This window comes from Balaenoptera borealis (genome assembly GCF_965194805.1).
Source record: "Balaenoptera borealis genome assembly, chromosome: 12".
Lineage (NCBI taxonomy): Eukaryota > Metazoa > Chordata > Mammalia > Artiodactyla > Balaenopteridae > Balaenoptera > Balaenoptera borealis.
This window is the reverse complement of record NC_138869.1, coordinates 109,435,524-109,461,317: the sequence shown is the minus strand read 5'-3', so window position 1 is coordinate 109,461,317 and position 25,794 is coordinate 109,435,524. Positions and strand designations below refer to the sequence as shown.

The 25,794-nt window shown below is 44.9% G+C and overlaps 1 long non-coding RNA gene across 1 annotated transcript in view; it reads right to left on the bottom strand.

Moving 5' to 3' along the window:
* Positions 1 to 18,077: 18,077 nt before the first annotated feature.
* Positions 18,078 to 25,794, bottom strand: part of LOC309607738 — a 63,755-nt gene continuing 56,038 nt past the window's right edge. The window contains exon 3 of the long non-coding RNA XR_014232518.1: positions 18,078 to 18,434. This is a non-coding gene — a long non-coding RNA (uncharacterized lncRNA). The remainder of the gene's footprint in view (positions 18,435 to 25,794) is intronic.

Below are 25,794 nucleotides of genomic sequence, written 5' to 3'. Positions count from 1 at the left end.
CCTACTCCCCAAGGTATAATCGGGCTGTTGATACCAGCGAGAAGTGTGTCATGCTCGGAAGTGACCAGCACTACTACAGCACCTTTCTGAGCAGAACAGCCACCAGCAGTGCCACACACTGTTTTCCGGGACCACGAGGCCACATTTGCCGTGCGGTCTGGCCAGAAGCCTACGGGGATATCTACACAAGGTCTCACCTCCACCCATCAACTTTCTTCCTCCCTCCAGCTCAGATGCTGTTCCCTTTACTCAACATGTGGTTCTTAGCTGGGACAGTTGTGCCCCCGGGGCACACATAGCAGTGCCTGGAGGCATTTTTGGTTGTCACAACTGGGGAATGGGAGCTGCTGACATCTAAAGGGTAGAGGGCAGGGGTGCTGCTTCATACGCTACAGCGCACAGGACAGCCCCACAGCACAGAACCTTCAGGCCCCAAACGTCGATAGATCTGAGGCTGAGAAGTCCTGGTCTCCAACGATCTCTCCACCAACAGTCAATCCTGAAACTTCCTGAAGTCCCATCGCCTCACTGAAATTTCCCAGGTCCCTCGAGTCTACTAGGATCTTTCCTTCCTTAGACCCTAGCCTGCTTAGCGTCTCTCCAACCGGCACAAATTAGCACTTGACACTTACATAAGTGCTGCCGAATCTTGCATTTGTTTCATCCCATATCCTCAATTAGGTTACAAGACCATTAAGGACAGTGATGGTTATTTTTCTATAGGTATGAGCATAAGGTAAATACGGAACAAATACTTGTTCACCCAAGTAGTTCCCTGAGCACAGAATGAAAAATAAACTTAAATTCTAAGTTTAACTAAGCCAGTGCTTAAATTTACTGGCTCCTCTGAAGGATGCCAGGGTATGGAAGCAAAGGAATCTTGTTTAAATATAAAAGGGAAGTTCTAGAATTTCCACAGAATTTAAACTCTTCTTATGCTGAGGAATATACCTGGAAATGGAAGTCAGGTATCAGCTAGCGTCACAACTGTCCTTTGAAATTTAAATAAAATTTGACCCAACCCTTCAACAATGGGGAAAATCAGCATTTTTCCCACCCAGGAACTCTTTGGGAAGTTCTGCGTGCAGAAGTCCCTTCTTCTGCACACATCCGCTCTGCTGAGACCCCCTCACCCTTCACCCCCGTGGCTGCCTGGGCACTCAGCTCCTCTTCCCGTCTCCTGAAATCTCCCACAGAGGACATTTACGTGTGCAGAAGTCTTTAGGGATGGTTAGAGGGACGGGGCGGAAAATGAAATCGTAGAAAGCACTGTTTTTTTTCAGACAGCCCTATTTTCAAAGTCCCTCAGTAAACCCAGTCCGGGAGTTTCCCACAGACCCACCTTTTGCTCCAAACTTCAGTCTCTTGCTATGTAGCTCTGTACCTTCTCTGCCTTCTTCCCTTTTCCTAAGACCCTCTGAACCACTTCTGCAAAGCAGCCAACAATTCCTGCACCCCAGCAGGCTAGGCTGGTCTTACCCTAAGCGGAGACAGTCCTCTTCCTAAAAAACCCTCCTGACTTCTGTTCTTTCCTCTGCACAGACGTAACCCTGAGCCCAGTGAACAGAAGCATCTGCAGAGGACGCAGAGCCCCGCAGGGAAGGGCAGGTGCGTGGGCTGGCCTGAGGAGCGGGGACGTTGCTGGTCTGGCTCTCACCACTTCGCTGTGTGTCACAGTGGTTTTCTTTCTATCCAGACCTTGGAGGGCTGGGGACACCTTTAAAGCTCCATGTGCCAGCCGGTCACCAGGTTGGCTGGGCCCCTCAGAACCAGCCAGCACGCCTCTGGCCGCACCCTTGCACCAGGTAAACGTGGATAGAGGCCTTGCTCACACTAAGGAAGCACAGGTAAACACGCCATTTGGGCTGGACTTGCTTTTGCTGACGCACAAGAAGTGCTATAAGGTTCTTGACTCTTATTTTGTAAGTGATACAAGCTCGTTATAACCTCACTGGGAGAAATGATCTCTGTGAATATTTTAGTGCATTTCCTGCTCTGAGAAGGGTCCTTAGGGAATAAGACAAATGACTGGGTCAGTTTTACCCAAGGAAAAGGCCCGTCTTATTTTACAGGGTCAGAAACCCCTTCTGACCTGCTCCTGGGAAGTGTCACATACCATCCCTTAAGTTAATGTGGATATCCCCTGCGGAAACGCAAGAGGCTTTCTTAGTTCTCTTGCCCCCTAGAATTATTTGAATTGTTCGATAAATATTTATTGAGTGTCAGCTGTTGTTACCAGACACCCGTCTAGGTGATGGGGTTGTACTGGAGCAGACAGATCTCTGCCCACGAGGCTCTTCCTCGTGGGAGGAGACAGAGGAGTGGTCACTCCCCTCATTTCTCTGGGCCTCAGTCTCCTTCCCGAGCAAATAAGGGAGGTTGGACCAGAAATTAAACATCTTCAGAACTAGGGAAAATCATTTGACAATGCCTGTGTGTTTTAAGAGAGAACATTTCTTCAAGGTTTCTTTTTTTTATCTTTTAAAATTGTAATGAGCTCTGCATTTTATTTCCTGACATGTCCAAGTGTTTTAAAACATAAAAACAATGCTTAAAATGATTTATCATGGAGTAAAAATTGTGCTCTGGGAAAACATACCTTGATTATCCAACGACAGACACACCTACTCAGAAAGACACTCCACCTTGAGAAGCAGGACCCTTCCTACTCTGGTAGAACACGGGAGTAATTTCTACTGACGTTTTCTGGACAGCCAGTGCAGAAAGCAAGATATCCAGACGCGTGGTGCTTGAGGTGGGCAGAAGAAATCACTGAGTGGGAACAAATTTTCAGAAAAGGGAAGCTGAAGACAAACTTCCCAGTTGTGCCGCTGATGGGCCCTGAGGTCTGAGCCCTGTTGCTTCAATCCTTGACAGATGAAATGACTTAATGCATGTTTTGCAGCTCCCAGACCCTTTCTATGACCTGACGTAATCCTCACAGTTACTCCGTGAGATGGAGAGCTTGGTCCCTTTTTTTACAGATCTGAAAGCACAATCAAAGAGGAAGGGCAACTTGCTTAAGGTCATGCAAGTAGGGGACTCAGACAATGCCCCCTAATACCAAATTGGTCGCTTCTTCCCTGTACTATATACACTCCCTCTCTGGACCTAAAATCCCTATAAATTACTTAAAAGTACAGACATGCTACATTGGTCACAAAGTGGCTTTGTGTTTTGCTCACTATCAGGTACCAATGACATTAAGCAAGGTGCCTAATGGAAGCCCAGAGGCTGGCTGGGAACCAGCTGACTGGCCGACCGCATTTTCCTCGGGCTAGTTTGCCTCTAGGTGAGGAGCATGAGCCCGGGTTCCACAGCGGTGGTGAAGGACCTCCCCGCCTGTGTCTCCTCGGCACCCACATCCACCGGCAGGCTCTGGGAGCAGCCTGGCTAGTTTCAGTTGACCTGGCCCATTCACTGAGCCCTTTTCAGAGTAGCCATTATGTGTGAACTCTGCTGGCAGTCCTCTAGGAAGAAGAAAGACTTCTTAGAAGAACTTCTTTAGAAGCTGAGTTCTAAAGATACCTCCAGTGTTCTTCATCAGGCGAGGACTTTTCTCTGCCTAAGAGACCGAGCGGTGGCTGCCGGGGTGGGGGATGAGGGGAGACACATCGAGGGTCTCCGTCAGGGAGCTTTGGTGGGATCTTCGCAGCACTCTCTTCTTCCTGCCCTCCCCTAGGTGAAAGCAGCTTCAGTTTCCTAATCTGTAAAGTGGGAACAATAATAACCAACTTCCATGGTGTTTTCCTTTGAATTTTGAGAATTGAGCCTGACTGTCTTTAGCATTATTCTCCTCTACTCGTGTGCCTAGTTTGAAATCTGAATCAACAGTTCTCAGAATAATTCAGGTTTGGGTGTGCGTGGAAGGGGGAGGGGTGGGGGGCCTGGTCAATGGTTTAGAACTTTGCGGAAAGGTTGGAGATGTCACACTGACTGTCAGCAGAAGTGTGTGAGAAGCTCAACCACACAGCGGTCCTGGGAGGGCAGGACTGGGTGAGGTGAGGCTCATCAGAGAGGTGGGGACGAGGAGAGACTTCAGGAACACAGGAAAAGAAGGAGAGCAGGAGGGAATTTCTTTTTGGCCTACAAGGGAACTTGTCTCTGAGGAAGGGGAAAGCACAAAATTGACCACTGAATAAGCAGCTACATCGCAGACCAATTTTCACATACTGGTGAGATCAGTAAAAAGAGAAAGGGAAGGAGACCACATATATCATGAAACTAAGCCATAAATAATGAAAGTACCAGTTACTCCCTAGGAGTATCTGTTTCTAACTGACTTTTTGTTAGATGGGGCAGGTATAAGCAAAAATAGCAAGACCAAAGCAGCAGTTATTTTCTGTGGATAATAACTGAACATGAAAGGATATTTCCTACATTGATGTATATGATGGGCCAAGTGCCAGCTGAGGTCTCCCTATCCTTGAGAGATGTTTCATGGCTCCATCCCTTTATTCCACATTCTGTGGGAAGCCCATTGTCCCCTTTGGGACACAGGGACTCTGCTGGGCACTGCTGGGTCCCCTTTCAGCACTCCCTGAGCTCACAATCTCCCTAGGGTCTCGGTTCCCACAACTGTCCTTGGCCTCTCCTCTGCACAGATCCACTGTGGAACTTATTCCTTTTGTGTGAATCCCACACCCCCAAACCAAAGCCCATGATATTAGGTGTGTGGCAAAACATTGCAGGTTCAGTGTGAGAGGGCCTGTCAGGAGATGTGCCCAGACACCAGGCTGCTGCTCTCTTCACCTTCCCCACCAGCCTGTTTCCAGGGCCCTTGCCCTCAGGCTACCCTCCTTGCAGACATTCCTCTCCCCACTTCTCCACTCTCTTACCTCTCAAACTGGCTCCCCATTCAGCCCCTCCCTCAGCCTCAACTCAGGCCTTCCCTTTGCTCATGAAGAACTCAATGACCCTGCTAAAATGAATGGTTTTATCCTTCAGTAACATGGAAGGATTTGCAGATCCTTTGAAAATTTCAGGTTTTCCTTTTCTTTCTCCTCCACCAGTCTCTAAATGTAGGGGAAAAGTATAGAGGTTTTCCCATTGGTGATATCCTTTGTGCCCCGTCTTCCTAGAATGCAGAGCATAGAAAAAAAGCATTAGTTTTGAACAGCCAACATTTTTCCTGTTTCTTCAGTAAGTGACAATGAGTACTATTGAATAATGCACTGTCATATTACTTGCCCCTAAAGTGACGCTTGCTGTGCCATACTCACCTAAATGTGATGTGGAGGCCTTTCCTCATTCTGCCTTCTCAACCCCAGACCCTATTTCCACACGTGCCTCTCCCCGCCCTCCACCGCCGGCAGTGGTCTCTTCCTCTCTCTTCTACATCACCGGAATCCCATCCTGCCAACTCCAAGATGAACACCTGACCTCCCGTGCTGGACCTGCTGTTTGTTTTCTTAGTACTCTTTGTAATTATTTCACACAACTTTGTCTTCTCTCCTTAATTTTAAATGGACTACTTAAGGCTTCAAGGATTTTAAGCCTTGAGGTCTTCTAAATACATACACCAGCAGTGATGTGTCCTTGGTTATATAACCCCATCAGTCTAAGTGTCTGTCTCCTCACCTGCAAAATGGAAATGAAAATAGTACCTTCTTCAGAAGTACTTCAGATGCTGGGAGGATTAAATGAGATTACGCTTCAAAGGGCTGTGCACAGTGCTGACACCTGAGGAGGTCCCACTAAACGTCAGCTTTCATCATGCTGCGGATGACGATCAAGACGGAAGGCATGAGCAAGACGAAGAAGATGAAGATAATTTGACCAAGTCAGTGAAATAACTGATTGGTCAAGCAAGGGGAAACACACCAGCCCAGGAAGCTTTCTGAATTATTGTGGATCAGAAAGAAGCCAGGTTGTTAGCTTGACTTCTTAGCTTTTCAGCCTGTGATGGCATGTTTTGCAGACAATATGGTTTCTTGGGAGATTGTTCTAGCTACCACAAACAGCACAGTGTGTCCCCTCTGCAAAGACCACTCTTGTCCAATAGTAAGAATAGGAAGTGATAGCAACGCCCAGTCTACTGGCCAACTGGAATGGAAGGGGAATTCTTCCACAGATCATCGTAATTCCCCAAACTGAAAACTTGACCAAGTAGCCAGAAGGTTCAAAAGGGGCCTCTGCTTGTCAACCCATGGCAGTCTGGTTGGGTTTCAGGCAGGGTATCAGTATGAGCTTTTTTCTGCAGCGCAGGCTGGCATGTTGCTTCTGTCCTGACTCAAGGAACTACTCATGACATTCTGACTCACCAGCACCTCTTCCTGCAGCTTCTCTATACAAGACTCTCTCCCCCAAGGGCTAACGAATGACAAAACTCATAACCAACAGTTATTAAACATGTACTAGGTGTCAAAAGCTGTGTTATTATAGCAGCATAACAGCCTTACGAGGTGCCTACATCTGTTATCCCCTTTTTACAGAGGAGAAGACCGGGCTGTGATGTTTGGGTGAGTCTCCCCAGATTACAATTTGTAGTGAAATGCAGACCCAAGCTCCATGGCTCCAAAGTCCACATTCTTAACTGTTGGACAAAGAGACTGAGCACATCTCAGCCCACGTAATTTAGGGTCATGGTCAGTATCGTAGTTAACAGATTAAATAAGTGCATATCTGGTATGATTTGAAAGGCAGTAAATGGCTATTTAAAACAAACAAGCAAGCAACAACTAAAATATCATCTGTATTTCCTGAAATTCTTATACTGCTCATCTCTTTAGATCAACACATAAGACTCTATCTACTAGGGAAAGAAATGTTATCTATTAAACAGACGCTATGTGTCAGGTAACTGCCAGGGATCCTGGGCGATTCTTGGGCACATTAAAGTTTGAGAACCTCGCCTTAGAGCATGTCTCCATTCTCTCCGCTTCACCCGTCTCCCCTTGTAGATGACTCAGAACTCTCTCTGTTCCTGAGCTCAACACCACTCTTCTGGTAATCTGACAGTATCTGCACCCAGCTATCCCTTTGGCACTCAGTGGCCTCAAAGTCAGACTTTTTTTTTTTAATAAACGTATTTATTCTATTTATTTCATTTTTGGCTGTGTTGGGTCTTCATTTCACGTGGGCTTTCTCTAGTTGCCGTGAGTGGGGGCTACTCTTGGTTGCGGTGTACGGGCTTCTCATTGGGTGGCTTCTCTTGTGGTGGAGCATGGGCTCTAGGCGCGCGGGCTTCAGTAATTGTGGCTCGTGGGCTCTAGAGCGCAGGCTCAGTAGTTGTGGCGCACGGGCTTAGTTGTTCCACGGCATGTGGGATCTTCACGGACCAGGGCTCGAACCCGTGTCCCCTGCATTAGCAGGCGGATTCTTAACCACTGTGCCACCAGGGAAGGCCCAGACTTTTTAAAAATCCTCTCTGACTTCTCCATTCTAGTCAGTGTTGACACCATTCCTTCACCACCCAGGCTGGAAAACTCAGTCTCCCTGGATTCATCCTTTAACTTGAGAGAACCAGTTGAGTCCTATAGATTCTGCCTTTGGATGCTCCTTGGAACCTCCTTCCTCTGCTTCCCACTCCTGTGGCTTTGTCCCTGTTCAGGAGCTGTTTGTTCTCCACCCCACCCACCACCACCAGGACTGGACGAATGGCCTAAGCTGAGAGCCGCTGTCCCAACCCCTGTCTCTCCCCACCACCATCCCATGCACACCACCACAACTCGGACCACATCATTGCTGTAAAGGCCTCCCACCGTCAGAGGCTGTCACTGCAGGTCGTCCACAGGGTGGCTCTAACCTACCTTGGTGCCACCTTCTCCAACTCCCAGGCAAGCCCTGGCTCTTCCTGCCCTACCACAGCCCTGGCTCTTCCCGCCCTACCACAGCCCTGGCTCTTCCTGCCCTACCACAGCTCATAAAGCTCTCTCCTTTGGAATGCTCTTGCCCTCTCTCCACATAAACACTCCTGAGTTTTTATTAAGACCCTTTCAAAGGCACACTTTCTCCAGGGCTTTTGCTGGTGGCTTCTGCCGCTCTGTCCCAGGAAAGAACTTGAGGACAGGACATGTGAGCCTCATTCCCAACCCAGTGCTTAGCAGCTGGGTGGTCACAGAGAAACCAGCCCTGCAGAATGGGATTGAAATGGATAGGTAGGTAAGATGTGGAATAGTGGGAACCAGGCTATCTTAAGCACCAGAAAGACAGTGTTTGAATCTTAGCTTAGCCCACGGCTAGCCACGTGGCCATAGTCGAATTGCCTGGACTTCGATTCTTTATAATTGGATTTTCTTACCAGCAAAAATGAGAATAAGTATCTCTTTTAGAGAAGTTCTGTGAGGATGAGAATTACCAGATGCAAAGTGCTGCGTGCGTGACCCTCGGCAATGGTGTTTTTATTGCGTTAGCGTGCCTCCTGTCCAATAAGCATTGCACACAGATACTGTGATTATTGCTCTCGGCCCTTTGCACCTCCCTTAAAGCCATATCTCTCTTTGCCACGTTTTCTACTTATTTTAAGATTGTCTTTCCCTTGACTAAACTTGGAACTCCCTAGAAGAGAGACTGCTTCTTACTTATCTTTGTATCTGTCATAGAAGCTAGCAACACGCCGGGCACACAGAAGTAGCACAGGTATGTTGGGTCTGGTTAAATTTGAGGAGGAGAAAGGAGCCCCAGGTAGGCATGGAGGGTGGGAGGGCGTGTCCTTTGAGGCACAGCAGTGGGGACCTCAGGGACAGCTAGGGGGCAGCCTGAGAACAGCAACAGCAGAGAGGCCCAGGGCAGCCAGGGTCATGGGTTTTCAGAATCTGGCAACTTCACAGTTTGCCTCCTGGGGAGGATAGGAGGCTTGTGCTGCAGTGCAGTGTGATGTTCATGAAGGAACAGAACCTTCAGTCACCCAAGCTTGGGTTCTGCACTTAACTAGCTCCCTCAGCCTCCGTGCACTCATCCGTAAGGCCGAATAAGAATAAGAAGATGAGCTCCAGAGGGTTTTGAGAAGAAGGGTTCTCGGCAAAGGGCCTTGCATACAAATGTGCATCTTGCAATGTGATGACTGAGAGATGTGAGGGAAAATGGCCAATGGGCAGGATTAGCCTAATCGCTAATCCTGTAGAAACTCCACCACATGACACCATCTCTTTGGTTGTAGGAAACCCCCCTCTTGGTCCCTGCCCTCCCATGGGCTAGTAACACAAATGCCAACTACTGGAAGTGATGCTCTACATCATGTGTCATAACCACCTGCATCCAGGGTGTGCACATTGGGGCAGAGGCACACTGGGTGAGGGGGTACGGGCACACGGGCCGTCATCCACGCTACTTAGAGCCCAAAATGAGCTGAGAAGTCCAACAGTGGTCAAGTTATTGCCAACTTAATGCTGAAGGAAGCTTCAAATCCTGGCTTGTCCGACTTCAAACCCAGGCTCTCTCCTTGAGGCCACGACGTCTCAGAAATGAAGAAGACATAGTCCCAGTTCTCAGGAAGTTCACAGTCTAATCCCAGATTTGGAGAAGAAATGAACTGATTGATTGATATGATCAGAAGGAAGAAACATCACACGCCCTTAATGACCAAAAATTAAGACTAAAAAAGCCCCAAACTCTTTACTGATCAACTTCCTCCTACACTCCCCTGCACTTTAATCTTCCCTTCTAAGCAGAGAACCAGGGCGAAGACCAGACAAAAACCTCTGCTCCTGTCTGTTTTCTGACATCTGTACTTCTGGAGAGAGGTACTGCTTCCTGAATTAATGTTCCAGAATCAGAGCAACTTGAGCCGTGAGATTTCTAAATCCCATCACATGAGGTACCAAGTGTGTGTGATGCTGTTTGGTACAGAAATCTGATTTCCTAAAAGGAAAATGCCCTTTTAGCAGCAGCATTCATACTGAAGGGAGGCTGCAGCACCTCACTGCCCTGAGGGACTGAAAAGGGGCAGGAAAGCTGGTCGAAGATTCCCCTGGGGGAGGGTGTTGACCTGAGAGACGGTGACGACTTTTCTGAAGGTCCTTAAGCTCCTCGAAGGGTTACGTTCTGAGGGTTTACCTTGGAAGAAAAGAACAGGCTGGAAGAAATAGGGGAAAGATATGCTGACATGGAGGCATATAATAGACTATAGACCCAGAAGCAGCCTTGGAGATTTAGTCAGTCCAACCCTCTCATCTTACACACAAATAGACTAAGGCCCAGAGAGGTGAAGGAGCATGCCTAAGGCCACACAGCCAGCTAATGGCAGGAACCAAATTTTCTTAGCAGCAATTCAACACTCTTTCCACCACATCAAGCTGCAGAACAATACATTACAGCCTTGGTGGGAAGTGGGGAGGCCAAAGCAGCTGTGCAAACTCCCAACCCTCCTCACAGATTCTGAGTCCATCCTTTCCCAGCCTGGAGTCATAAATTGATGTGTCAACATCCTTGAGGAGACAATCCATATGTTGTTCATTTTTTATGTCTTCCCAGCCCCGCTTGCATCCTGTCAAGCACCACACCTTGCAGGGAAGGTGAAGCAGGTGCTGAGGGCATGGGCCACTTGCTGGGGCTCAGTATGATGAGCTAACAGAGCAAATTTAAAATAAAAGAATAAATCAATGAATTGTCTATATTTTCTTTTTTACAACCTAAATCGATATCCTCCCTAATTAATAAAAAATGAGTGAGTTTTTAAAATATAGATGCAATTAAAAAGTATTTCACATCTGCTCCCGCTTATATCTAACTTTTTTCACATATTCAGATTGTATGCATCCGAATATCCTTAAATATTATTTTATACATTTGTTCACATAAGCCCTGTATTTTAGTTATATTTATTCCTAAGTATTTTTCCCTGTTTAAAAAAAATTTCAAACCCACAGAAAAGACAAAGGAACACCTAATTTACCTTTCACCCTAGATCTATCAATTGTTAACATTTTGTCATATTTGTATTCCCTATCTCTTTCTCTGACAAACCGTCTGAAAGTATGTTGCACAAATCAGATCACTTTACCCCTAAAAACTTTTGCATGTACTATCTAAGAACAAGGACATTCTCCTACATAACCACAATAGCATTGTCGCAGCCAAGAAATTTAACATGTAAAGACATACAAGTTTTTTAATGTGATTTAATTTGGAGCAGCATGTGTTGAAGAAATCTGGAAAAATTTGATGCTACTTCTACCGGATTGACTTGAATCAGCAAAGTCTCAATTTTGCATTAATGCCAGTCTGGGTTCTGCCATAGCCTCCACCACCTTGCCCACCCCCTGCAGATGCTGACCTTTTCACACCTTAGGCACAGGAACTCTAAAGAAATAGTCTCAGGGGAGGCTCCATCCTTTCTCATGCAGGGGCTGGCTTTTAGGCTTCTCAGCCAGAGTCATGAAATATTAGTATTAGACTAACTTCAGAGGTGTCACTGATTTGAAAACATATATAGCTTATTTCCATTTCATGGAAGCCTCTTGTTTTCAATTAGACAGAGCAGAGCATCGTGCAGATGTATTTTTCACATTAATGTGATGCACTTACTTACTCTGCCTTCTGAGGTGGCGTTTCTAATCGAGGGTGCTAGCAAGGCGCCCAAGTTCCTGTAAATGCTCCCAAAGGCTCCAAGTAGCTGGCTGTGTGAAACTACAGCTGAGTGGCAAGGGAAGGCACACTGACACAAAGGGAAGAGAAGGAATGAGTATTCCAAGAAGCACACCCAAATGGTTAAATTTGACAAGAGCCGCAACAAACGTGAAACAAGGGTTGGTCTTCATGGAGAGACTAGAAACTTAAAAAAAAAAATTTAACACAGTTGCCAAAGACACAAAGAAGCAACTTGCAACCTCTAGCAGGGCCCTTAGAACACTTCTATCTCTGAGCTTCCTTAAAATGGATAGCTATGGTGACTTTAAAGTAAATAATATCTTGCCTTTGAAGACTGAGATGCTCAATTAAGGGATTAAGGAACATTCAGAGTGTACTGCTGGGTCGGCCACCAGCTTTTTGGCCTGCTGCTACGAAGTCCTCAATTTCAGTTATTTAAACATGTAGAGTGGCGTCTGGGGAGAGAATACACTTTCTGATAAGAAAGGAAACTTATTTTTTTTGAAACTGGTTAGAGATTGTCGAGTTTGTAATTCCCAGAGCTGAAAGAGCTATATTACTAAAGGAAGTGAAGACTCTGTGGTCCCATATTTGTAAGATGACTAACAATAACAAGAAAAAATGAATGAATTCACATGCATATTAACAGATATGAAACTTCTACTTTGGCTTCTTTCCTAAAAATTGTTTTTATTTGTCCCAATATTTTCCTCAAAAGGAAAAAAATGTAAGTGGGTTGTAAAGATAGATAGTTGGCATCTGTTAGGGTGGAAACTACTGTAGAGTATTTTGTAATGGTCAGAACAGAAACATCAAATGACACAAACAAGCGAAAAACTTTGCATCAATGCCCATACTGCAGGTTCACTTTTTAAGTAGATAAGCAAAGTTTTAAGAACTTTTAAACATAGTAGATCTGTTGAGGATGGAAATCTAGACCGTTGTGCTTTTCTAAATAATAAAGTGTACATTGGCCGCAGGAGGTGAATGTGTGCTTCTGAGATTCTCTTTCTGTAATGTGAAGGGTCAGTGTTCTTTTTCTTTTATCTGATGGTGGAAAATGTCATAATGATACATCCAATTATATATTCTGCTGCCTCTTTTTCTTTCTTCTATTTTTCTGAGATCACACATTTGACTTTCCATGTCCCTGTGTGGTCCAGGGAGTGGAAATTCCGAGAGGTCTTACATGGGGCGTCCCCTTCCCTCCCGCCCCTCACACCCAAAGGCAGAGCGATGAGGTGTCTGAAGCCTGACAAGCTTGGCTCTAAAAAGGGACACTTGTTATCCCATGCATCTTCTTATAAATGTGAGGGTATCATTTATTTTGGGTGAAAGCCTGCACAAAAGTGGTTTAGTAAAAAGCACATCAGAATTAAGCTGCTTCCGCTTTCACGCTTGTAGTTTCACTCCTAATTTATAGTTGTCAGAATTGAAGCTCCTGGGTTTTGCAACAGTGACAGTAACAAAATCCTCTCCCACTTCTCCGTCTGTTTGCTGATGAATTTGGGGAAGAGGGGTTTGGGTTTGACTGGTCCTCCCAGCCTGTGCTTCGTGCAGCCTCTCCACAGCCAAACACAACGTCCAGTTACCAGAACAAACTTATGTCCCTACTTCAAACATAGACTCTCTTTGTTATTGTTCATTACAGCAGGTGATGATTCTCTTGGAAGTAATTTTAAAGGAAGTCTTCCAGCCCATATGGCCCTTGTTCGGCTTATTTGGCTTTTTTTTTTTTTTTTTTTTTTTTTAAAGTTTTTTTATTTATTTATTTATTGTTTGATTGCTTGATTGCTACGTTGGGTCTTCGTTTCTGTGCTAGGGCCTTCTCTAGTTGCGGCAAGCGGGGGCCATTCTTCATCACGGTGCGCGGGCCTCTCACCATCGCGGCCTCTCTTGTTGTGGAGCACAGGCTCCAGACACGCAGGCTCAGTAGTTGTGGCTCACGGGTCTAGTTGCTCCGCGGCATGTGGGATCTTCCCAGACCAGGGCACGAACCCGTGTCCCCTGCATTAGCAGGCAGATTCTCAACCACCGCGCTACCAGGGAAGCCCAACTCGTGTAATCTTACATGGTTTTGTCAGTATGGCCTGTCTCCACAGTAATGTTTTAGCTTCCTGGATCTCATTTTGTCTGTCTCTCCACTTGCAGTGTGGGAGAATGATGGCTTAACCACAGTCCAGGTTCTAGAAGGCTTGTGAAACCCTCGTGCACAGTCTAGTTGGGAGAGGCATGGCTGCGGAGGGGGTGCTGAGAGTCAGACCCAAGGCTGCACGTCTCTTTTTCAGGAAGCAGAGCTGCTTTCTTCTGCGTGCAACCAGCCTGATCACCTGGGGGGGGGGGCGACCACGTGTCAGGCCCAGAAGCAGACACTGTGGGTACGTGCGCTCATTAAAGCCCAACAACAACCCTGTGAGGTAGATCAGATGACCATCCCTTTCCAGAAGAGGAAGACCAGGCCCGCGAGGGCTCATAGTGGTGACGTAGGGTTGGAAACCTCTTTGCAGCACAGCATGGCAGGTGGGGGGGAAGTGGGTGCCCTCAGAAAGCCCTGCCAGTGCCATGGTTGAAAAGCTACCACCTGCCTTGGGCATCAGGCAAACAAAATATCTCATCCCTGCTTTGTGAGTTTTTATCTGAGTGACTTCATCAAAGTTGCTTAACCCTGACCCTCATCTCTTTCATATGTAAAACAGGGGTCAGAAAATTTACCCCACATTTACCATGTGAAAGCAATTAACTGAGGGCCAGTTCTGCCATAGGTGCTCAGCACATGTTAGCTGTGTTCTGCTCGTCCCTGCACCCTCCCACCCTCAATGCCCGAGTGACTTCACACACCAGGCGGAGGGTGGTGCCAGCTGCTGCCTGCCTCACTCGCCCTTCCTCTGCTAGCCTAGCCGGAGCTACACCAGCTGCCCTCCTGCTGGGAGAGGGTGTCAGGGGTGAAAGAGAGTGTTTTCTAAGGGTTGTGATGTGCAAATTTCCCAGGCACTGATTTCTCCTTTAGCTCTATTTACCCCAGTTGGAATTTAATAGCTCCTGAGTGGTGCTTATTCCCAGGGACTAGGTTGTCCTGAATAAGAACTGCGGGAGGCCTGGACAGGAAAGCATGATGTTTCGGAGCTCCACCTGTGACACCCTCTGGAAACATCTAAAGGACTTGAGAGCGTGGCATAAGAGCCATTCCTCCAAGAATTACTTGCAAACATTTCTTCCAACTAAGTGTTGGACAGTCTTTAAAATGAAAAATAATTCTTGCTTTACATATGCCCGTTTTGTGCCAGGCACTACATGAGGTTCTTCACCTACCTTACTGCTAATTTTTACACCAGCTGTATGAAGTAAGTATTACTATATCCATTTTAGAGATTAAGAAACTAAGCAGAAGTAGAAATAGATTTAGAAAGTGCCAGAAGCAAGCTTCAAGTCTGGGGCTCTCTGAATACATGTAACCTTATCCCTCCCTCTCCATCTTTGGTTCTCACCTCCATTGGCTGCACCCCTGTTCCACCTCTCTGGCTTGAGCAGAAAATCAAACCCCCTAATCCCAACTCTGTAACTTCACCCCAATGATCTGAGCATTTATGCCTCACTACAAGGGATCACTCCTGCTTCTCTTCAAAGAGTAACCACCTCCTGGTCAGGCCAGAGTACCACTCTCTGCCCCCACCTTCCTGGGCTCTAAGTCACCTTTGCCTTCTCTGCTCCACCTCTGTCCCTTGACCCTCCAGCCCCAGGTCTCTCGACTCCATTAGTGCACTGGCCCCGAAACCCCCTGTCCGGGCGGATGCAGCCTCAGGCAGGGAAGTAACTTCATGAAGGATGTGACTCACCTTGCAGAGCCCCAGAGACAGGATGTAACCTCCTTTAAGGGCACTGGCTCTGCCCCTGCGTCTCCGCTGGCCTCAGGCGAGAGGCAGCATTTCGTGTGCTTAGGGCTCAGGCTCTGCCTTCACGGGGGCTGGGCGCGTAGCCAAGCTCCACGTGTGCTGGGAAACCTGGACTTTAATCAGCCATTACACTCTTTGTGAAATGGGAATAAAGTCTCCCAGCAGAGTCATTAGGAGGATCAGATTATAAAAAAGAGAACCCTTATTTGACATCTCTCCCATTACTGGGAGTCCGATAGAGGCAGTTACTATCCGTTTGTCTGTGTTCTTATTTTCTCTGAAAAATGGGATTTGAGCAGCACCGGAGCGGGCACAGGTGGCCACGGTGCCACGTCCTTCCGCGGGGGTCATGGTGACAACAACTCACTGTCTCTGGGGACACAGCTGGGGCGATTGGGTTCTCCCTGTTTTTCTCAGATGTCTTCACTCCTGACCCCCAGCTCCCTTTCGACCAAAGGTAAGCATTTTTCTGAAAGAGCGGTCAGTCTGCGGACTTGGAGTGAAGAGAAGTCCTTTCGGACCCTGGATTGGAGACCCCGGCGCCCAAGCCTCTGCAGCACCTCCCTCCTAGGAGTCACCTCGCACATGTGCAGTGACTTCTGACCCTGACTACCCCAGCTGGGCCAAACGTCACAGGTGAAAGGCAAGGCCTCTCACCAGACTGCCCTCCCTTCTGATGCCAACCACAAGCTCCAGGGTCCCCAGGCCACCTGCACCTCCGACCAACAAGCTATAAATTCAGAGGTCCCCACAACCCCTCAAGCTTGATAATTCACTGGATGACTCACAGAACTCAGGAAAATGGTACATGCGCGATTACAGTTTTATTATAAGGGATACAAATCAGGACCAGACAAAGAACCTGGGGTCCTGAATGCAAAGCTTCTGCGCCCTCTCCCCATGTCCTCAGGAAGTGTCACCCTCCTGGCACATCAATGTGTTCACCAAGCAGGAAGCTCCACTGAGCCTTGGGGTCACGAGTTTATTGGGGTTTCATTCCACAGGCATGATCGATAGAATCACCGGCCGTGAGGTTGAGTCAATCTCCAACCTCCTTCCCTCCCCAGAGGTCGGGCTGACCTCACGTGGCTCAAAGCCTTGATCCTCTAATGACATCGTTCGTCTTCCCAGTATGGCCAGCCCCCATTCTGAAGTATCTAGGGCCCACCAGGAGTCACTTCATCAGCATAAACTATCAGGGCTTACCATGAACAACAAAGTTACTCCAGTCACTGGGGAAATTCCAACGATTTGGGGGTCCCACCCGGAACTTGGACAAAGGCCAGTTAGATTCTTTATTAGGCAGGGGTATGTGTATCTACTTGCATGAACATTCACACACATGCACATGTATGTGTCCTCTGTCATCCAGAGGATAAAACCATATCTCCTAAACATGCCACACAAAGTCCTTCATTATCTGGCCCCATTCCTCCTTCCCAGCTCTCCCTCCGGCTGCACAGAGCTCCTCGCTCTTCCCGGGACACCAGCCCTTCCACTGCTTCCCAGGTGCACGTCTCATCCTCACTGCATGACGTGAGGCTCCTTCACGGCCAGAGAAGGGCCTCATGTCCATGGCCCTCCCCAGAGAAGCCATCCCCCAAGAAGGCCCCCCCAGGGAAGTCCTCCCCAGGGAAGCTCTCCCCAGTTCCTTCCAGCAGGGCTGATTGTTCAGTCTTTGGTGTAGCCAAAGCTCTCTGATCATATTTCTGTAATCATAATTAACATGATTACTTTTCTTTTTAATTTAGTAGTTTTCCCCACTTGATTTTTAAGCCTGTGTATACATTAAATTGTGTTTTTGGCTACAAGTAGTAGAAAAATCTGGCTTACATCACAAGGACTTTTCTAGTTTACTTAATAAGTCTAGAGATAGCTGAATCCAAAGTGTTTCAGCCACTCAGTGCTGCTGTTGAGGACCGGGTTCTTTCTGTCCTTCTACTCGGCCATCCCCGGAGGGCTGGACCATCTGCCGAGTGTTCATCATTTAATGCGGAGAGATGGCAGCCGCCACAGCTGCAGGCATCATATGCCTTCACAGTTGTCCGAAGCAGGAAGGGAGGGCAGGAACAAAGGACTTGCTCCGCCTGCATTTCTCTCCCTCAGGAAGGAAAATAGTTTTAAGTAGCCCCCAGCACACTTCCTCTTAGATCTCATTGGTCAACACTGGATCACAAGCTCTCTCCTAGACCAGACCCTGGCAAGGGGAATAAATTGCTACACTTTATTTGAGCCGTCATGTGTTCCCTAAGCACAAGTGAGGTTGTTTTAGGAAGGAAGATGGTGGGAATGGCTGGGGAGGGGTGGTCCTTTGACTTGGAGTAGTTGTAGAATGTGTCCTTAGACAACAGAAAGGCAGTCAAGGGTATGAGGAAAGGAAGGAAGGAAGCAAGGAAGGAAAAAGGAAACAAGCAAGCAGGCAATGGTGAGAAGGGGGAGAAAGGAAACAAGACAGAAATATTTAAACAAAACAAAACCAAAAAAAGCAAGGTTCTAGCCTGTAGAAATTTTTAAAACTCGATTTATGTCACAACTAAACCATATTATCATCACCTACTATGGCTTAATAGTTTTCAAACTTTTTGAAGCAAACAAACTTCTATGTCAAATAAATAAAATCTTGGGGTTTTTTTATTTTTAAAATTTTTATTATTATTATTATTATTTTTTTTATTCTGTGGGTCAATATAAGACAAAGATAACCTATTTTCCATCTGGAAGTGACTTGCACCACACACTTTTTGGCTTATTCCTGGTTTGCTCTTGGGAAAAAATGCCCCTTCCCTTTTTAGAGTGAAGATAAGCACTTTCTTTGGAGATTGACAGGGAGACAAAACAAAATTAAATAATAACCTTCTGCAAATTTCAAATTTAATTTTTTTCAAAGGACCAGTTTCTCCCAATCCCTCAACTTGTGATGTCCTTTTTGAAGTCCTCCCTAGATTCTCAGGCAGTGCTGGTGGAATCTCAGCAACCGTGCTCTGGAAAGATTGACGAGCCTTCCTTCCATGATGCCTGCATTGGCAGAAGGGCAAGACAGAAGATGCACATTAGAAGTTGTGCCCCAGAAACAAAGGACAAAGGTGCATGATTGCATCCCTCCCCACAATGTCTAGAAGGAGAGAGGGGCTCAGCCGAGCAGTGGGTGGTGATGTGTGGACCTATTCTCACCTTCCTGCTGCCGGATGGATCCAAATAAGTTTCCATGGTTTTGAAATGAAACTCACCTGGGTGTATGTGGTTTGGTTTAATTTTTCAGGTGTAGGTGCTCCCCAAGGTCAAATTGAAACCCTCAAACTGGTGCCTCTTAAGAGGCTGACCCTTATAATTTATGCAATGTGTGCTTCAGACCCCCATCACCTGAAACAGGTGGATTCTCACAGCCCAACAGGACCCACCTCCCAGCCAGTGACCCCATGGGGTCCTGAGCTGACAAGAGAGACTTGTGTCTAGCTCTGACTCAGAATGAAGGCATCTTGGACCCCAAAATAAACTCCATTTACTCTAGGCCCTGCCCCCTTAAACAGATTTCCAGTACACAAAGATGATGTAAATCCTTCAAATTTATACCCAAATGAAATCATTATAATTAAATATACATATATATATAAATATACAGTATGTATGTCCACACATGTTTTTAAGTGTGTGTGTATATATACAATTCCAAATCTTGCTTTTTCACTTAATGATATGACTTGCAGAATTTTCCATATGATCATATTTAGATCTACCTCATCCTGTTTAATAGCTGCAAAATATTCCATGGTATGTATATGCTACAATTTATCTAGTCTTTTATTTAGGAAATAGGAGGTTTCCTCTCCTTCCCTCATTTTTTTTTTTTTTTTTTAGCCTTACAAATAATGCTGCAGTAAACAGCCTTAGACATAGATATCTATAGATAGATAGATAGATAGATAGATAGATAGATAGATAGACAGATAGATAGATAGACAGATATCGATAGATAGATAGATGATACCTATTTACTTAAAAACACATGTCCATGGGGTATATAGATTTGCCTGGAAAAGAATATATGACTTTTAAATTTTGACAGGAATTGCCCACCAAAATTATTGCACAAATTTACCTTCCCACCAGCACTGCAGGAGACTTCCAGGTAAACCTCACCAAAACAGGACTTTATCAAATTTTATTTGGTGCCATAGTTAAATAGATGGCCGTGTATATTGCATTATTATTTTGATTTGCATGTCTTTAATTATGAGTGTAACTGAGCAGTCTGTTTGGTGGCTATTTACATTTTTATTGTCATGAACTGGATGTTGATATATTATTTTTCCATAGAATTATTCACTTTTTTTTTTTACTAATATAACAGAGCTCTTTGTACAGTAAGGAAAGAAGCCTGTGGTCCATCATGTTGCAAAATTTCCCCAGTATATTGTTTATCTTTTGGCTTTGTGTATTTTTTATGTAAAAGTTTAAAACACTTTTTGCAAAATTAATCAATATTTTTCTTTATTACTTCTGGCCTTCCTTTATCCAGATGATTTTTGAGATCAACCATCTTTTCTTAGAACTTACAGTTATAACTAATTTTAACGTATCACACAGCTTTTAAAAGATGACTGTTAATTCATAATCTCAGTGATTCCTGGATGATGTTCCTGTGAAAGCTTTGGCACTTGTTAATGAACTTTTGTCCTAAGTGACCTTTTCTCAAGGAAGACAAAGTCATTAGCTGCTTGCCCTTCCCATCATATTGGTACGTGAAAAGATGAGTTTTTGAGGACCCTGAATGCTGGTTAAATAATTACGTGAACATTCATGGTAACAGCTGCCTAGTTTCCTGATTTTTTTAATTGTGAAAGATTCCTGGGCTGTTACAGTCCTAATTTAATCTACAATTTACCTTATTCAATGGTAGTGCCATTTACTTTTGTTTAATTAGAGTGATATTTCTTTTGATGAAATACCTTGAAAGCGTGGCCTTAGGGACACGCTGAGCATGCTCAGTACTTGTGTCTATGGTGGGGTTGGGTGGGAGGAGGAAGGAGGGGGATGGGGCTTGGGTGAGCCAGCAGTGTTTTCCATTCAGATTCTCCTCTGATGCCCTGGGCCCATGCTTCCCTTCCCTTTGGAGTATAACTTGTGGTTCTGGTGCCTTTAGGGAATGGGTCAAGTCATGCTAAAGGTTGCTGTGGTGGGAATACATATCACATATCAAATGGGAAATTGTTCTTCAATCACTCACACCAATGCTGCGTTATTTTTTTTCACTTACTTTTCAGTAATTTCAATCCTTATGTAATGAACACGTATTAATTTTACTTTTTAAAAGAACAATGGATGTGGGGAAAAGGTAAATAACAATAATGTAGAAATTTAACTCTTGTTGGGTGAACAGAGAAGATTCCTGAGTTCATTCATTTTGAAACAAATGTGGGAGGGTGAGAATACATGAGCTGACAAGGGGCCCTAAAGGTCACCTGGTGATCAGATGTCCATGTGACAACAAAGGCAGAGACTGGAGTGACGCAGCTATAAGCCAAGGGATGGCAAGGATGGCCAGCGACCAGAAGATGGGAGAAAAAGAGACGTGGCCTTGCCGAGACCTTGATTTTGGACTTCTGGCTTCCAGAATGTGAGACAATCAATTTCTGTTCCTTTAATCTACCCAGTTTGCGGTAATTTGCTATGGCAGCCCTGGAAGCTAATACAGATACTGAGGCTCATTAAGTAGAAAGTATGACCAAATCCACTCAGCCAGGATTCACACTGAGGTGTCCCTGATTCCAAAAAAGTCATGTTTTTTTCTCTACTCCACACTGCAAATGAGTGGTGGAGGTGACCTGATGGTGCACCCCCCAACCCCACTGCGCTAGCAAAGATAGAGTGGAAGGAGGCGGGAGGATAAACCTCTCCCAGGGGTGTTACTTCTTCTCTGAGCTCGGCAATCATGCAAGCAGGTTTTCTCAAAGCAATAGCTATCACATAGAATAATCACAACTCCACAGTTCAGCTAAGGAATAGTTACCTTAGGAATACAAATCAAGTTAGAAAAGGCTTAATAATAATAATAATAGTGGCAGAAGAATAGCTCAGGTGAAGAGCTTTGCAAGCGTCATGTTGTTTATTGTATCTTGTCCTCAAGCTAACACTACTTGTCACCGTTTCTCTAATGAGGGACTTGAGGTTCGGAGAGCATAAGTGACTTTCTTAAAGACACACAACACAGAAGTGGGGTTCTGAGTTTTAACCCTATGAACTGACTCTACACCAAGTGCTGCCCTAATAGAAAGTTGTCGTAAAGGATGAGCCCACGAGAGAGCTTTGAGGGTATAATTAGGTCACTTCCACTGGGGCTTCCAGACTAAAGTCTCACTATCAGCTCCTGGGGAAGATGCATTTGTCCTTTCAGCCTCTTGGCCCAGGAATCTTTTTTTTAATTTTTATTTTTTATTGGAGTATATTTGATTAACAGTGTTGTTAGTTTCAGGTGTGCAGCAAAGTGATTCAGTTATATGTATATGTGTATCTATTCTTTTTCAAATTCTTTTCCCATTTCAGTTATTAGAGAATAGCGAGCAGAGTTCCCTGTGCTATCGTTGTTGGTTATCTATTTTAAATATAGCAGTGTGTACATGTCAATCCCAAACTCCCCATCTGTCCCTCCCCCGACCCTTCCCCCCAGAAGAAACTGGATGTGGCAAATTGGAGGCTTGCCTGGGGGGCCCTAGCCTTCAGGGAAGAGGGAGGGTGGGACTGAGGGATGCCAGGGAGGAAGGAGGCTCCTCTCCTCTCCCTCCCGGCCTCTCCACATGCATATTAAAAGTAGTCCATAAAATCTCTTCCTTTCAAAATACCTGGGTTTGTTGTTTGGTACCAATTACCCCAATCTTTTCTTTTCTCCTCCTCTTCCCTGTTCCTCTAAAGCTTAAAGTCACATAAACAGATGGCACTGGATGAAAGTAGTGTTGGGCGTGGGAGGGAGACTCCGTGGGCAGATGGGCCAGTACCGACAGAGGGTACTTGTGGGTGGAGGGGCTGCGTCCTCACGGATTGTTCTGATGCAGCTTTTCAGTGTGTCAGGAGTTGTTCCCAAATTCTTTGTCAGAAATTCATCACATCTTATTAAAAGGACTGTTTTATTCGTATACTCTCTTTTCTTTTTCCACAGTGAACACAGGGGAGCCTAAAGAGAATTTAAACTCAGGTTTAAATCAAAACTCTGATCAGTGAACATAAATATTTTCCCATTCAAAAAAGAAAGGAAAAAAAAGGTTTTGGAAACTTCCTTGATGACTTGATTTTCCTTCACTTGTTGTGCCCTCTCTTCTCTCTCTCAAGGCCTCTTTCCATTTTTTCAGACATCACAAAGCAGAAAAGAAACTTATCTTACATAGACTCATCCGGGACGAGGAGCCCACCGCACACTGCAGGCTGTAAGGGTGACTGTGGTTAACCATTTCACAGAGAGAAACCTCTTTCTGGGGAGAGCAGACAGAGAAGAGGTTGAATTTTTTGCTCACTTGGAATTGACAAAATAAAATTGGAGAACTGGGGTCTGTAAGACCAAGAGGGACAGAGAAATAATGAAACAACAGCCTGATAGACTATCTCACCAACCTGTGTCTTTCAGAACCCCACTGCCCTCTCTTCATGCTCCTGGAAACCCAGGTGTCTGGGGAATTTTATCTGGGATGGTGATAGGGAAAAAGTAGGGTTCTAGGAAGAACTGTTAAAACAATCAGTTTTGGATTTCTGACCTCAAACCTGTGTGGACAATAGATAGAACTTTCTATATCCAAAAACAATTTCTTCTTCAGTGTCCATTTTGCCTGTTGGGAGAAACTTGTTTTCAGGCAAGTCAGGCCCTCACCCCCTCCCACCCCCCAGGATTGTGTTCAAATACAAAAGCAAAGCTCTCTTTCTACAGCCCTGTCCCCCTCTGGACCACTCAGGTGTGCAGGAAGTCCCTCTACTGATGGCTGCTGGTGCCACGCTGGGCACCCAGAGACCTGGAGAGCTTCCTTGGGCCATCTTCCCAGATGCACCATTTCTATTTTTGCTTTCTTGGTAATTCCCTTTTATCCTCTCAACCCCCAGTAACACTGTTCCACAAGTCACCTAGGACTTCAGAGGAAAGTATTTTGTGACACAAAATGCAGTGAAAACTCTACACTAATGTTGTTTTTTGATCCTATAAAGAGAAGGAAAACTCCTGAGTTGCTGCCAGCCTATTTGATTTTTTGTCTTCTTTCGTGTTACTTCAGGACTCCAAAACATCAACTAAAAATCAGAGTCTTGTCACAGAACAAAAGTAAAATGCCGTTTTCCCCATGGTGTGGATAAGCAAACACATACGCACCAGTTCTCAGGGTTGGGCATGCTGTAGCACCATGCAAGTCTCATTCACCAATGGTAGAAATATAAGTGGTCTACAGCCTCGTGGTGAGGAATTTGGCAGTAGGCATCTAAAAACCTTACACATTTGGAACACTGATCAGTTCTACTCGGAAAAATTTTAATTATAGTTAAAAGTGACTCATATACCCCAAAAATGTGTGTACACGATATTTATTAAAGTACTGCTTAAATAGTGAATAATTTGAAAACATTTAAAAATCCAAAAATGGACTCACTAAATATTTTAGGGTATTTTCATACAATGGAGAAAGTATGCAGCCATTAAAATTTGTTGTAGATGAATATTTAACCACATTAAAAATGTCACTGATATATTGGAAAGTTCATATTACAAAATAAGATTTATAGTATTGTTTTTGTAAAAACTTATATTTACATTATGTAATATGAATAGAACAAAGACCAAAAAAACCCCTAAAAGCTGAAATGTTATCATTAGTATTCCCAGATTATGGGCAATTAAAATTTCTTTCTTTTTCTAAAATGCTCACAATGTATTTTCTATACCTGTATAGTTTATAATTAGAACTTTTTAAAAGAAATTCCCTGGATGAACAGTGACAATACTTTTTAATATTTTGTTCTTTCCATCAAAATGTTCTCTCCAACATAAAGCCCAACAGAAGGCGGCACAGAGCTCAGCCCCTACATACTTTATACAAGCTGGAAGAAGAAACTTCACAGAAATGAAAACTATTTGTGTTTCACACACCTGTTCTAAACTGGAGGCTAAAGATAACAACTCCTGCTGAATTCAAAGCAAATTTACAAAAAACAAAAACAATCTCCTCAAAAAACAAACAAAAAACCCCACCATCTTCCACATACTCTTTCAGTGAACACTAAATTCACTTTCTAGTTGATTGTCCAATTCCTCCCTATTATTTTTCCTGTAAAATGAGCCACTAGGTTCATGATCACTCAAACCAGACAGCTCTTATTGATCATTAGCAACACTGAAATCCAAGAATATAGAAATTGCACAAACCTGAGATCAAATCTGCAAAGGACAACCGAGAGGATGGTCTAACGAAAGGAATTGCATGTATAAAGAAGTGGTATTTATAGTACATATATATACTTTTTTCTTTAAGATTCTTTATGATACGTATATATATATATATATATATATATATATATATATATATATATATATATATATATATATATAAGAAAAAAATTATAGTTGGAAAGTCTCTTAGTAAATAAAAGGGAGCTCTTACTATATATCATTACATCACTATTAATTAATTTTAACTTCTGAAAGAATGTACTTCATAGAAATAAAAAACCACTGATGTTGCAAAATGGAAACAACTGTTGAAATGATACATTTATGTGACTTGACTGCGTGCAGCATCTTTGCTCTCTTCCCCTGCCGCACTCCAGAAGGCCAGTGTCCCCCAGAGAGGAGCTTCTACACAAGTCTGGTGCCCCAGTTCTTATGTCTGGTGCCCCAGTTCTTAAGTCTCGTGCCCAACTTTTTGCAGCTGCCACCCAGAAGACACCCCTGATCACCTGGCTCTAGAGGCCAGGGGGGGCTTAAGTTCCTGGGTTCCATTGAGACTGTCACAATTGGAGGGATAGTATTTGGCAGACTACTGCTCCCAGGGCACTGCAAAGACAGCAGGCTGAAACACACCTCAGTCTTTCTGAGAAGGAGGCCTATTTGCTTGTCCAGAAGCTTCAGCTTGAGGGGCAGGCTTCTGGCATGCAGCACTTACAGGGGCCTACAGAGATGTTCCCAAGAAATGGAGGCTGGTGGAGGCAATCTTCATGCTTTGCCTCTGCCTTGCCCCAGATTACCAGTATCTTACAGAAAGGAGTTTATACCCTTCTCCGGCACCTTGAATTTTGTGGCTACTGCCAGGGGACACCTCCTCATCTCCTGGCTTTGATGATTAGCATGGTTTGTGCTTACAGGTCCCTCAAGACTGTAACCAACAGCAAAAGAATACTTAAATAGCTACCACCC